Source organism: Halichondria panicea, chromosome 1, assembly GCF_963675165.1.
Source record: "Halichondria panicea chromosome 1, odHalPani1.1, whole genome shotgun sequence".
NCBI classification, from domain to species: Eukaryota; Metazoa; Porifera; class Demospongiae; order Suberitida; family Halichondriidae; genus Halichondria; species Halichondria panicea.
In genome coordinates, this window is record NC_087377.1 from 12,698,105 (window position 1) to 12,712,420 (window position 14,316).

Consider the following 14,316-nt stretch of genomic DNA (forward strand, 5'->3'; position numbering starts at 1 on the left):
TGAGAGAGACTACAAAAAAAAGCAAAAAAGTTGAAGAAATATTGTACACTACTTTCAGAGGCAATGAGGCCACACGGTACGGATCACTAAATGAGTCAACAGCTACATCTCAGTACATAACTCACCAACATGGCAATTGTCATCCTGGCCTTACAGTACAGCAGTGTGGACTGTTTGTATTTCATGTAAATCCCTGGCTAGCTGCCACTCCTGATGGCCTAGTAACTGATCCGAGCAGTGAGAATCCCTCAGGGTTACTAGAACTGTTTTTCAGTGTACGCGATGAAACTATCGATGATGCTTGCTCCAACAAAACATTCTGGTTGGAAAAGAAAGGGAGCAAATATCAACTAAAACGAAAACATGGGTATTATTATCAGGTGCAATGTCAGCTATACTGTACAAATACAAGCTGGTGTGACTTTGTAGTTAGAACAACGAAGGACATACATGTAGAACGAATCTACAGAGACCCTAAGTGGTGGGGACTACAGCTTACAAAATTGAGGAAGTTTTACTTTTCTGCTCTTTTACCAGAATTGGCATGTCCAAGGCATAGGAATGGAGGGATCAGGGAATCTGTACAGCACCCACAGCAGGAGTAGCTAGTTCTTTGTGTAAGTTTTATACTTTATCATCTCTGAGTTTGTATCACAAACAGTTACTTCTATTATTTATAAACTCACCTATAATAATTTTAGTAGCAGAATCATATGACAATCAGCTCTAAGTCTGTCACTCATCCTTTTGCTGCACTGTACTGTAAGTATAACCTAAGAGGAGGATATGCACCCATATATCTCCGCTACCGTGGTTACTCCGAGGCGGAGCCGAGGGGTATGTAACCACGGTAGCGGAGGATATATAGGGTGCATATCCTCCGAGTAGGTGTGGCATATCTGACTTATACCACGTGACCGCAGCACTATAAAAGGACCTCCCCCTAGCAACAATTCAATCACGATGCAGACTGCAAAAAAGAACAAGACTATGCCCGATTTTGCAGCCGTCAAAGAGCTAGTTGAGCAACATGTTGACTCCTACAGATGCTCAAGAGCTTCCTTGGTCCAAGCGTTGACCATTCGACGTCCCTTACTGGAGTTGCAAGCTCTTCTTGAATAAAATGTATCTAAACCGCGCCAATGGACCCATGGAAGCTTAGCCATCTTGTTGGAGAGCACCTTCCGTGTTTCTGCCGTCGCTTTGAGTCTTAGTACCGTCAAGCATGGCTCTTTTCTCTTTGCTTACTTTCTTGAACAAATGAAAAAACTAAAAAACAACTTGAAAAACTGTGCATGCCTGGGGCTGTATGCTAATATTCTATATATCCTACAGCTGTTGACCAATGAGATCAATTTGTGGTGACGTAAGTGTGGTATAATACTTGTTATACACTGTATTAAATGAACTCTGGACACTACTGTGCACATGACTGTACTGTGCTGAGTGCAAAACCCATGTTTACACAACTGTCAATCACAATCAACCACAATCAACAATATTCATAGCATAAGCTATTGCGTGGGTATACAACTCTTTACCGTAACCTTAATGTACACAACAATGCAGTAACCATGGCAACGGTGTTATCATCCTGATCCATTTACGTATCTAATATGAATCCCGAATAAAAAGGTACACAATGAAACCATTACACAATGACAATGAATAGACAGCAATGCACCCTCATTCATGGCCTGCATTTGTGAAACGGCCTTAACCAACCTGAGTACGTGCTTTTGTAGATGTTGTGGTAGATAAAATGTGTATACAAGAGAATCCTCAAGTGAGCTTATGAAGGTGTTGTGTAGTAAATAAAGGCATTAATTGTGCGGAATAGCAGTTTTAACCAAATCTAATCTTGTACCCCCCCTCCAGTTTCATTGTCCTGTTTGGAGAGCTGAGTGGTGTGAGTGGGTGTGGTGACCGAGTGTCCTCCCTCCTCCCCCTCTGTGCTGAGACACTACAACACAGACACTACCCTCAACACATCAATCTCCTGGAGACACTGCTCAAACTGATGAGATGGGTGATAAAAGGATACTCGTTGTATCATTCACACTGTAAAAAGAGATGTGCCATTATAGCACGCGTGTAGCGTGTTACACATGTGCCAAACTCTTAAAGTGTGTTATTTACCCTCTAGAAAGGTTTATCACAGTTAAAAGTATGTCATTTTGACCCACTGAAAACGACCCATTACACATGTGTCGTTTCTTATGTACATTACATATAAACATGATTGTTACAAGTGATAACACAATCACTTGTAAAAATCATACTTCATATGTCCCCCTGGCCCAGGCAACAAATGTGACATAGTAAATAAAGGCATTAAGACTGTTTAAATGGTAGCTAGCTAGTTAGTTCAACCAAGTATAGTACAGTACAGTCGAGACAACTGTTCACTTCAAAGAATTGAACTGCTGGAACCACCCTCAACTCTGAAACTACCCAGTTTTTCAGTGGTAGGTTTATATTCTCTATTAAAAAGACTATTAATATGTAATTATTGCAGAATTGATAGACTCTACTTGTTTTTTTGGCTGATGAGTCAGTAATTCTCCTTTCTCAACAATGGCAGACTCCTTCGATTGTGATAGTGTACGAAACAGAGGGCTCAAAGGTACGTTTCCTATCAATTAATACATACAAGTTTTACCACCACAACACATACACACATTGGATTTGTATGCTATTATTCTACATGTAGGCCCTCTTAACACTATCCTCAAACTGCTCTAACATTTATTTGTGAGGTCTGATTCTTTTTTCTAGCTGTTGTCAAGGCATTTATACAAATTTGAGTGTACTTATTATTGTCATCAGCATAATTATTCAGAGTTATTATTCTGCAGGTAGGCCATCCTAACCACCCTCCAAGTGAGCTAGCTGTCTGAATCTTAATACTGGTCCCTGTCAGGGCACAAATTTGAGGTACGTTTCCTAAAACCATACATACAAGTTTTACCACATTTTTTGCCACAACACATACACACATTGGATTTGTATGCTATTATTCTACATGTAGGCCCTCTTAACTATCCTCAAACTTAATTTTTGCGGTCTGTTTCTTTTTTCTAGCCGTTGTCAAGGCATTTACACAAATTTGAGTGTACTATTATTGTAGCTCATCAGCATAATTATTCTTCTGCAGGTATAGGCCTTCCTAACCACCCTCCAAGTGAGCGCTAGCTGTCTGAATCTTAATACTGGTCCGAAATAGGTATGTAATTTCATACAATGCGTTCACAACTTATAATATTTTTTTCACCATTATTTTAGGTGTGAAGTACAAGTTCAAAGGACTAAAGGACTGTATAGTAAACACTTATAATGGAATGGATGCATGCATGCAAGTTTTGCAAACACTTCTGTTTCATTTTCAGTTACTATAGACTCGTTATTATTGTTTATTATTGAAATGGCGTTAATTGGAATGATTAATAACACGTGCCAAAATGACCCGCTAGAAGTGGGTCAAATCAACACACCTTCAATTTGACATACGTGTAGCATGTCATTTGGAGGGACAATCAAATGACACGCGTGTCAGTGTTAAAACAACCCACTTGTTTTTACAGTGCAGTATGACCCCAAAGGAGGTCCGACTTGCGTGTACGAATCACTATAAGTTCAGTGCATTGATGTCATTGTGAGATAATGTCCGGGCCAAAAAATACACTAGCACTTGTAATTATTCGTACACACATGTCAGACGTCCTGTGGTAGTGACCCAATGCTCTCTAAGTATTATTTAGAACACACCTAGCCAAGATTAAGTGTTTTATTCTGCGTGGCATTAAAACACGTGACTTGGCTAGGTGTGTTCTAAAGGATTTAGTGCTGTCACGTGAGCTCTAGCCTCGTGGCAGCTAGATATAGCTACATTTTAAATCAGTTGCTGGTGGCTAGCTAGCTAGCTAGACGTAATAGCAAGTTTTAGTAGGTTTGTAGATCCAGTAACTGATGCAAAGGAGAAGGAGATACGATCTAAAGCTATCTGGACTGACTGGGCATGTTCTCGACTTATATTTCTCCTGCTGACCAACAGTCCCGATTCCACTACTGGATATGCCTCCAGCTGATCTGGCTTACTGGATGGGAAACTTTGTGCGCAAACTATATGGCAATGAGTATCTGGTTTGCTCTTTTGGAAAGCTATGATATTCGAAGCACCTTTGATGAAACAATTATATGGATCTGGCTTAGGTACTAGTACAGGTATGTACATCTTTGAAGCAAGCTGAGCCTATTTCTCCAGATGAAAAAGCGATGCTATGGTCAAGTCAGCAATTCGGTACACTTACTACACATGAAACAAGTCGAAACAATAACATTCAACTTTCTAATGTATGTTGTACTATCAATAGGTTGGGTTAGCCAGCTAGATCACCTAAATTTTCTCAAAAGCTGACACGTACTTTAAGAAACTTTCTAAGTAGATTCCACATAATTAACATTTTCGTAAATTGTACTGTGACTACGTGTATATCCAACTTAATTCTTTGAGTGTTTTCAATGCTTCTCTGTCCTACACTTAAGCTATTCAAGATATCTGCATACTCCCCCCACAGAACAGTGACAATGCCTGGTGCACTCTCCCCTTGAGTGTACTGTTTCATCTCACTCTGTCAGCTGCTGGGGAGGATGATCCTCGGAGAGAGAATAGAACAACACAATCCAATGTGAGTCTTTGAATAATATCTGTATATATACGTAGCTACATGACTTAGGCTTATGACTTAGGCCAACAACTCAAAGCTTATAGGACAACTGTCAAATGTCATTCAGGATTGCTTTGTATGTGTATGCATATTAGACGTTAGATAAGACGTACCTAACTGTACATGGGAAATACATGGAGAAGTGCCTCAGAGGAGGTATACTGTGGGACTTAATTAGTATATACCTGCAACTTAAGTATCCTAGCTGTTGTCAAGCAAAGTAAACTTGCTGTATTGTAGTCAAGGTTTGCACATGCGCACTAGTATCTAGAGACATCGTTTTGTCAGTGTTTATGTGATTTAAAAGCCCTCAGCCACTTGTCAAGCTCGGGATACTAAAACAGTGACTTTGGGCTTCTTTCTATATCCCATGCATATAGACACCTCCAAAACAGTGTCTAACTTTTATATGATCTACATGTGAGAAGTACCTCAGAGGTGGTAATCGTGTACTACATACAGAGAGTGGGAGTGGCTGTTTTAATAGTTGCACGTTGGAGTTTCTTTGAAGGTTTGACATAGCGTTCACAGCTTTTACTTTATGCTTGCTTTTATCACGGTTTCTGTAGAAGCCGTGTAAGAGAGATTGCGCACGCATACTAGTATCTAAGTGAGTTTGACACACTTTTGTTGGTGTCCATGGGAAACACCCCAGGCACTTGTTGTACCACCCTTACTGCACTCAGGCAGTGCCTTTAGGATTCCGAGGCTTCTAAAACCCCATTGTAGACACTAAACAATGTCTTTTATTTAGTTATAATCTTTATACAGCTGCCTGACTTTATGCCACATGCTTCTATTATTTACATATTGGCTGCATAATAATAATAATTATTATAACTTCTTTGAATTTACTACTTTTGATACAAAACATGTAGACTATAGTGGCTTTTTAATGAACAACGTTATTGTTTACATTAATTGCTCTTAAGTTGTTGATAATGAATGGATGTAGTGCTATATGTACATCTACATTAATTAACTGTTGATGAAAATTACCAGAAGTTTCACAGTCCTACAGGTCCGTACGCTTGGTTAGTGTTAAGTTCAATCTCCTCTTTGGGTGACACCTCCTCATAAACAGGACCAGCTAGTACAGTGGGTCTTACGTTAGCTCGCTCTTTAGGTGACGGGGAGTACACATTCTTCTTATGCATGAACAAATACATTATCAAGAGTCCCACAAATAATCCTATTATCGTGAATAGAATTGCCGTGACAACCACACTGGTGGAGACAGCTGCATCAAATCGACTCCCATCAGATAGGCTGGCACAATTACAATTACAATTACAAGGAGCAGCTGTAGGTGGTTCAAGTGGTGGGGATAGTGGAGCTGTGCAAATTATTGGAGGGACATACATACATACATACATACAAAAATTAAAATTCATGAACAACAACCACCATGGTTTTACAATACTTGAACAATACTTGAATACTTTTACAATACTTGAACAATAAGGGGCTGTGTATAATGAATAATTAACATAGGTTGTATTCATGCATTTACAACCAAGAGTTTAACTCACGAGTTGTGGGAGTAGGTGTGGTTAGTGATGTACACTCAATAGTGTCAGGGTCTGGACTCCACATTAGTGTACCCTCACATGTCACCCTAGTAACAGCAGATACATACCCAGCGTCACACTGGATGGTTACTGTGGATCCTGGTAATCTGCTGGAGAGTACAAAGGATCCATTCATGGGGTTGGTCAACACAGGACAGCCACCTGCACAAGAGGATCAGTTGACATTGTGTGTAAAAAATAATAATACTCACCAATCCTAAAGTTGTACCTAGCTGTCGTACTGTTCCCAGCACAGTTGGTAGCCACAACACTGACAGTGTAGTCCACATTGTATTGAGCAGTCACTGTGACAGAGGTGGATGTGAGGATAGTAGCAGAGAGCTGGGCCGGAGGTGAGATGGTCACTGTGTAGGTGAAGTCATCTCTACCACCAGTCTCAGTAGGAGGGTTCCACTGTACAGATATACTAACTTCATCGGCTGAGCTGCTTGAAATGGAATGTCTGATGGTGGACGGTGGTCCTGGTGGATCTGTAGTTAATATGACTCAACGAGATACTTTATATAACTGCAACTCACCGACCAATCGGATTGTTGAAGACCCTATAGTACCTACAGGCATAAACCCCACACAGGACACAGTGATCACACTCTCTGCTGTTCTTGACAGAGTAGATGTTAAAGTAGTGTTATCAACTGCAATCAGTGTCACAGTGTAACCTGATACACCAATGGGTACATTGAGATCAGAGGTAGAGAGGATCTCGATAGTACTACTATCTGACAGTTCCCATCTCAAGAGATTTCCAGCAACAGTGCAGGTGAAAGTGACTGTTTCCATTAGACATGGTCTCTCCACACTCACTGAATATTGTGCTTTAGAAACATGCAGTATAATGTTTATATAAGGAAATCGAATAGTCAGTCTTACCAGTGCTGAAGCCAGCCAGAAAGCAAATCAGGAGAATTCTAAGGAGCTTTAATATATCTATTGTCATCTCAAATTATTTCTTGACAGTTAGAAGTTCAATGTGATTGCTGACTAGACAACCTCCTTGTTTACTTCCTTTATATTTGTAGCTTCTTTTAATTACGCTTCCTGTTTTCTTATCTCATAGATAGTATTATAAAGGCCCTGATAAATTCTGCTTTTTTTCGCCCATTATTCTATTTTTAATTCTTGAAAAAATATGCCTATTATTCTCATAAAAATTTGATTATTCCTAAAAAATGTGACCGCATAATAAGACAAAATTAAGACGTATAGACGTGACATAAACACAGCACACAACTGACACAAGACATTTATGTTATATCTTGCTGACTTGAACTGATCCATATTAATTATTCACCTCCACCATTTTTTGCCGTGATAACCTGGTTATGCAAAACTTAGCATAATGATCTTTACCAAAATTGAACATTGATGCCTAGATACCTATTATGCTAAAATTATTCCGAGCATAATTTATCAGTGCCTAGACAGTATCAATGGCGGGCGCACAAAAAGAGAGAGAGAGGGCATGCAATCTATCAACCTTACGTGCAAGCAAAAACTAAAGCCACAGACTGGATATACTATATATCATTATGTACTGTATACACACATTTTTAACTACATAGTTTTTGCTCGCAACTGTTGTATGCCCTCTCTCTTTTTATACGCCCTTGTCATGCAGTACCGTATATAGCGGTAAATGTCGTAAGATGCAAAATTTCACTTTTTCGAAGGCAGAACAGTTAACGCAAAAATTAATACTGGGATAAACTCCCACGCACAGGTATTTCACATACAAAGTTATGGTGGGTGTGGTTTACTTGCATTGAAACGCAAATATTAGAACACGCAAAAATTTACACCTGCGAAAATTTCTTTTTACGGGCCTTTGCTAAAAAATTTGTCTATCAGAAAAAGAATTGGCAAAAATATTTTTGATGCAGCTGACGGTGGCAGGAGTAATAATTTTTCCGGCCTACGTGCCTTGGTCTGATTTCATACCGTGACATTGTAATTCTAGAATAGATATTGAAATCCCTCCCCCTAACCACATCTTTAATTATATCTATATGCATCCTAGGCGTATTATTCTAGAATTACGATCAGATTATAATTATTATGAGTGTATGTCCTCCTTACTATGTTAGCATAATTGGTCAAGCCTATAATTATAGCGTCTTATATTGTTCATCCTCTCTCTTAGCTCATCTAGTATTGATGCTGGACCAGCTGTATTTGCAGGGTGGTACATTGTATCCATGACGACCCGATCCACCGTGACAGACGAGCAGATGTATTTATGTGGTTCAGTGACCCCAAAATGAGGAAGATGTATGGACTTACATTATCGCAAGCCAGGAGAGCCGTGGGAGAGATTGAGGGGTGTTATTTGTGTGGATATGCTATGTGATTGGAGGGTGTAGTGGGGTATCGGATAAAGGTATGATGATGTTGTGTAGATTAGGTGTACTGATCATGTACAAAGATGTGCGTACTTTTGTAGATGTGCATGTGGTATAAATGTGGTGGTCACTTGTGATACACAAGTGTCCAAGTGTTGAGTACAGCTTGTGAATGTGTTGTGTGATGTAAATTGAGGCAGAGTATAATCAAGAGAGAGAGAGTATCAAACGTAGGCATACTGCATGTGTATCAGATGTATGCGGAGAGTAGCGTGACTTTTAATCTTGTAGCCCCCTCCAGGTTTCTTCTCCTGCTTAAAGAGCTGAGTGGTGTTAGTGGGTGTGGTGACCGAGTGTCCTCCCTCCTCCCCCTCTGTGCTGAGACACTACGACACAGACGCAACCCTCAACACATCAACCTCCTGGAGTAAGATATGAAAGTAGCTCATAGTATAATTATATGGGTTGACATTTCTTAGACACCAGCTATATATATAGTGCTTCACTGAAACAGAGTAATGTCCTCAAAAGATTACACTGTAAGAAACTTTCAAAGTGGATTCCATAGAATATTTTGTGTTGTACTGTGACTATCGTACAGGGTTTTGCAGAATTTTTGCAATATCCCCAAAAAGCGTTTTGCGGTGAGCGTTCCTTATAAGGTTATCTGTGGTCAACCAAAAAGTTGTAGATCTTAGTCAGCATGCCAACAATGCTTATTACTACTAAGGTAAGAAGTGCAGCTTTGATACTAGCGACTGATGGTACGTCATCTTGAGCAACTGATTGATAGAGTTCACTGAATGTTAAGAACTCTGATTCCAACTCTTCTCTATTGAAGTCATTGTAAAAAAATATGCACACTGCATCCAGCTCATCTTTTAAACTTTGCCTGCCACAAGCCTTCAATAGAAGCTGTTCCAAGTTAGAGAAAATTTTGAAACCTTTTTGATCAAATCTACTTCGGATACTTGTCACAGCAAGGTCAAGAGCCTCGAAATATACCCGCCGATACTCATCTTTTGGAGTCAATGCATACTCAGCAGGAGCACTACCTTGCTCAAATCGCCTGGGCACCTTACGTCTCCTCGCCAGCTGTGGTTCGTCCACATCCAAGCTGTCTCTTGAGAGTTTAATCTTTTCCCAGAATAAGTCGAAGTGGTCGTCTGTACATAAGCTTTCTAGGGTCTTTGTAGTGAGAGTGGCTACTCCATGGCCTTCAACACTAGAGAGCTTGGGTTCCTGCAAGGTTTGGCTAAGCCTGTCCGTGTGCCTCAGAATCATTTCTGACAAATTAATACAGAACAGAAACCTGAAAGTCTGCATCTGACTATCTACACCTTGAATCCTTGCCTTCATCTCGGTATCAGAAGTCGCATGCAGCTTCCCAAAGCAGCCTAATGTTGTCATAGTTGGCGATTATACTAGCAAGAGACCCAGCTCGTACAGTCCACCTTGTTGGGCAAAGGGTTCGTACACTAGGAGCGTCACTGCCAATCTCCTCCTTTAGGGTACGCAGCATTGCCTCTCTCTTTGGGGAGAACTTGATCAACTTCACCAACTCAAAACAAGTGTCTAGGCAGTCCTTCATAGCAGGTGATTGCTTGATGGTGTCACTGACACCAAGATTGAGTGCATGCCCAAAACAGTGTGTGAATACAGCTCGGGGTTCAATTCCTGCTATTTTCGCAGCTACACCACCTTTAGCACCAGCCATAGTGCTACATCCATCATAACATTGACCACGGAGCTTTGCTACAGGAATCTGGAACCGCAAAAAGGCATCCTTCATTACATCAACAATACTCTGCATGTGCGTCAATTGCAGACATGCAGGCAGTATAATCCAAGAAATTCTTCCGACACCGTGAAATCTTCATTTACCCACCTCACAACTAATGTCAGCTGCTCTTTGTTAGACTTGTCAGTGGCCTCATCAACCATTACAGCAAGGAACGGAGAAGAGTGGATGTCTTCAAGGATGCTTCTCAGCACACGGTGGGACATTAATTTAAGCATTTCATTCTGATTTTCAGGAGCAGTATGTTTACAGGCGCTCTTATCTAGCCACTAGAGTAATTTGGGCTTACATTCAGCCCTCAAACGTAACAACTGGATCAAGTTAGCTGATGCATCACTACAATTGCCACGCAGGGCTAATCCTTGTCTATAGCAAGAAAGCGAACACTTGATAAAATCATACGCAGCATATCCCTTGCCATCTCCTTCTCGGCTCGATGTTCTGTGCTCAGTAGCTCCCCAATATCCTTCGTAGTCTTAGGCAGTGTTACAACAACTTGTACAGATTCGTTGTGAGCTTTGGACTGACTGTGTTTCTTGAAGCTGACAGTAGCGTCTTTCCAGTTGGAGAAACCCCTTGTGACCTGATTAAAATCAGTATAAAAATGATACGTATATACAGTCAATGATGAAAGTGGAAAATAATTACTAGGATATAAATAATAGTTAGATACTGTTTAGGAGGTATCTATGGGAATTATAAGCCCAAAGGCCTGCTGTAGTATCCCGAGCGAAGCGAGGGTACTACGAGTGCCTGCGGGCTTATAATTCCCATAGATACCGACTAAACAGTATCTAACGAGTTTAGTTGCTAGGTTCATTTCAAAAACTAACCGAAAGAATGGACGCGGACAAAGACCTAGGCCTAGACAAGCTCTTTTCTGAAGAAGTACTCGGCATAATAATGACCGAGCCCATAGACCCCGCCCTCTAAATGTGGAGGCGGAGCTGGCTACTCTTTCTACAGAACAAAGAAAGGAGGAGGAGCTGGACAAGCCAACAGAACCTGCACAATCTTCTCTACCTAACTCAAAGCGAATGAAGCAAAGTGTCTGCAGGCCTCTTATCACGGCAGGTGCAGTGTACAGTTTGGATAGTGATATCTGCATAAGGTGAATAATTAGAATGGAAATCCCGGGATTGACCTGTTCAAGGATGCTTGTTTTGCTGACTTTCGAGTGTGCCTAGACTCCGAAATGAAGCGCTTGCAGAGAGCTGGACTAGGGTCACAAAAGAAGGCTGAACCTCTAATACATACTCCGTGCAACTGCTGCTACTAGACTCTACAACGCTGGAGTGGACGAACAAATGATAATGGAAACAACTGGACACCGAAGCTTGGAAGGAGTTCGCAGCTACAAGAGAACTTCTGAGTGTCAAAAGAAGTCAGTTTCAGACATCCTCAACGTAAAGCCAATTAACATACTGGCACACACTGATCACTCACAGATGGCAGTGCAACAAAACTCACAAACCAACTGCTGTCAATTTATGCCTCCAAACTTTAACTTTAGTGCCTGCAACGTTATACCATCAATCTCTCTATATGCCTACATCCAACAACCAACGTATTAACAGCGACTGAACATTATAATTTTTTATCATTACCAAAACAAAACAGTTACTTCTCATTGTTTTTTATAATACAATATACAAAAAACATGTTTGAAAAACACAAAAATTAATAATGAATGGTTGTTGTGAACATGAAAATTACAGGTTTATATGAGAATTTACAGGTTAATATGGGAAATATAAACCCTGTACTGACCAATCAGATTGCTGGATTCTGGGCTACTAGTATAATGATATATACTATGCACAACTGCAATGATCTGCACTATAATTATACCAAACATGCAATTTGATGGCTATAATTATTAGTACAACCAGTAGGTTGTACACAGGATTGACAGTGCAGTTGTGTGTTTTTTCAATTATTGCACAAATTTTGATAATTTATAATGTATACATAATTAATTACACTTACGAATGCACTTGAAAAACTGTTGCTGGACTTGATTCTGTTTAGTTTTAAACGAGCATGTTGGCTTTAATTACCGGATTAGCAACTTCCTGATCCCGGAGCGAGTTTTGAGTATAAAAAGAGCCCAGGACGCGACCTTTGACCCCGAAAATTTAATTCAAGCCTTAGTAACAAGCTGCTTTTTTCTCTTGCGCAAAAGCGCTCAGAACCCATTCATACACACCGTGAACACTAAAAAAATACACAGAAGGGAGGGGAATACATTCCTGGTGGGTTTTCTTCTTTACCAGAATCTAAAGACAAAAATAAAAATTTATGATTATGGCTGACAAATAAATAATGCTTAGGTAGGTCTGTAGGTACAGTAAAAGGCTATGTCTATACAGCTCCAGGTTAGCTACAGTGAGCATTACTCCAGTGAACTCTTCCAAAGAGTTTTCCTTGCTTTCTTGCATATAAATAGACGGCATTGAGACTTGAGACTACGCCATTGTGCATTGTAGAAATTTGGCGAAATTGATTCTGAAAAAGAATTTATATCAGCATTAATTAATGTCAGTATATCAAACAAATGTTTGCTATCATTTAGAGTTGTAGAGTGGGGTGCAAACAAGTGAGAGCTCTCCCGGGTAGGGGTTGGTAGTGCTGGCATAATTTTGGGGAAGATTTATGCTGGTATCATGGGAACATTAGTGAGAATAATAGGCAGGTTTTGGAAATACAGGTCAGTCGATCAGTAGTATAAACATCTGTAGGCCTGATGAAAGTTGCGAGTACATGGGATGTGGAATAATGTGGGAATGAATAATAGAACTACCAACCCCTAGCAGTGAGTCTTCCTCCAGAAAAGAGGCCAGAGAGGTAACGATATAATTATTGCTTGATACAGTAATAAGACTTACATTTTCTATATACAGAGGTTGATACCAAGAACACTGTCCTGTCAACAAGCGATGGTAGTCTTTCAAAGCGACCTGAGAAAAGATGAACGTTATTAATAATAATGACTCTATATATGTATGAAGGTTATTATACAAATGTCATAGTGGCTATGAGCATGATGACCCACTAGTAATTGAACAGAAAAAACACCCGTCCATTTTGTCACTAGTCCCCCACACTTCACCACAGCCACAACACCGTGCGATATTTAAAACTTACAATAGTAGTACAATCAATTTCCGTTCTTCAGGAGGTGCTTGGACGATACCCGAACCCACTAGGTGTTCCCTGGCCCTACAGACTTTCAACACTTCACTTCGTTACTTTATCCATGTAAAATGAAATGTTAATGTTAAAAAGCACTCGTAGGTTGATAAAGTCACATTACTGTATACTATATACTACTTACTTTTATACTATAGACTAGACTATTTACCTTCTTCAACAACAACATCAGTTTGCAAATCTTCATGTTTTCCAAGGCCAATGAACCTCTGGCAGCAAGAAAATTAAACGCTTAGCACTGTCAATTCTATCAACAAAGACCTGCTTGGTATCTTCAGTCTCGAACCAAAGCTCCTGTGGACCCCAGTAGGCTTCTTCTGAGGTTGAGAACACTTCTTAAAAATAAACTTTTGACAGCCATTTTTTGTTTTAAGTTTATGTCATGTCTACTATCTCGTGAGAGCGCGGAAGAAGGCGTATCAAAAGAAGACCGTAAGAATGTGAAGAATGTGCATTATACTGTCAAGGGCGTCTTTTTGCAAGACTCAAGTAAATTCATTTTTTCATTTTCGCCATTTTCCCGTTGCATCCGGTCGGAGCTGTCCTGGGCACGCCTTTTTATAGTCAGCATGCTCGTTTAAAGCCCTGACACAAATGTTACAGAATACAACATCTTCATTCTCATCGTAATGGAGAAACGGCCA

At 40.1% G+C, this 14,316-nt stretch overlaps 3 long non-coding RNA genes across 3 annotated transcripts; 1 reads left to right on the forward strand and 2 right to left on the reverse strand.

Annotated features, from left to right (window-relative positions):
• The first annotated feature begins 1,879 nt into the window (after positions 1-1,879).
• On the forward strand, positions 1,880-3,573 carry LOC135350551 (uncharacterized). Its single transcript, XR_010399183.1, has 5 exons — positions 1,880-2,468; positions 2,519-2,626; positions 2,859-2,937; positions 3,158-3,226; positions 3,286-3,573. It is a non-coding gene; the product is annotated as an uncharacterized LOC135350551 (long non-coding RNA).
• A 2,948-nt stretch (positions 3,574-6,521) lies between these two features.
• LOC135350952 (uncharacterized) lies at positions 6,522-7,287 on the reverse strand. Its single transcript, XR_010399339.1, has 3 exons — positions 7,190-7,287; positions 6,838-7,134; positions 6,522-6,789 (listed from the first exon to the last, which is right to left on the reverse strand). It is a non-coding gene; the product is annotated as an uncharacterized LOC135350952 (long non-coding RNA).
• Positions 7,288-12,691: 5,404 nt separating this feature from the next.
• On the reverse strand, positions 12,692-13,966 carry LOC135350449 (uncharacterized). Its single transcript, XR_010399152.1, has 4 exons — positions 13,824-13,966; positions 13,607-13,710; positions 13,348-13,419; positions 12,692-12,967 (listed from the first exon to the last, which is right to left on the reverse strand). It is a non-coding gene; the product is annotated as an uncharacterized LOC135350449 (long non-coding RNA).
• Positions 13,967-14,316: the final 350 nt, after the last annotated feature.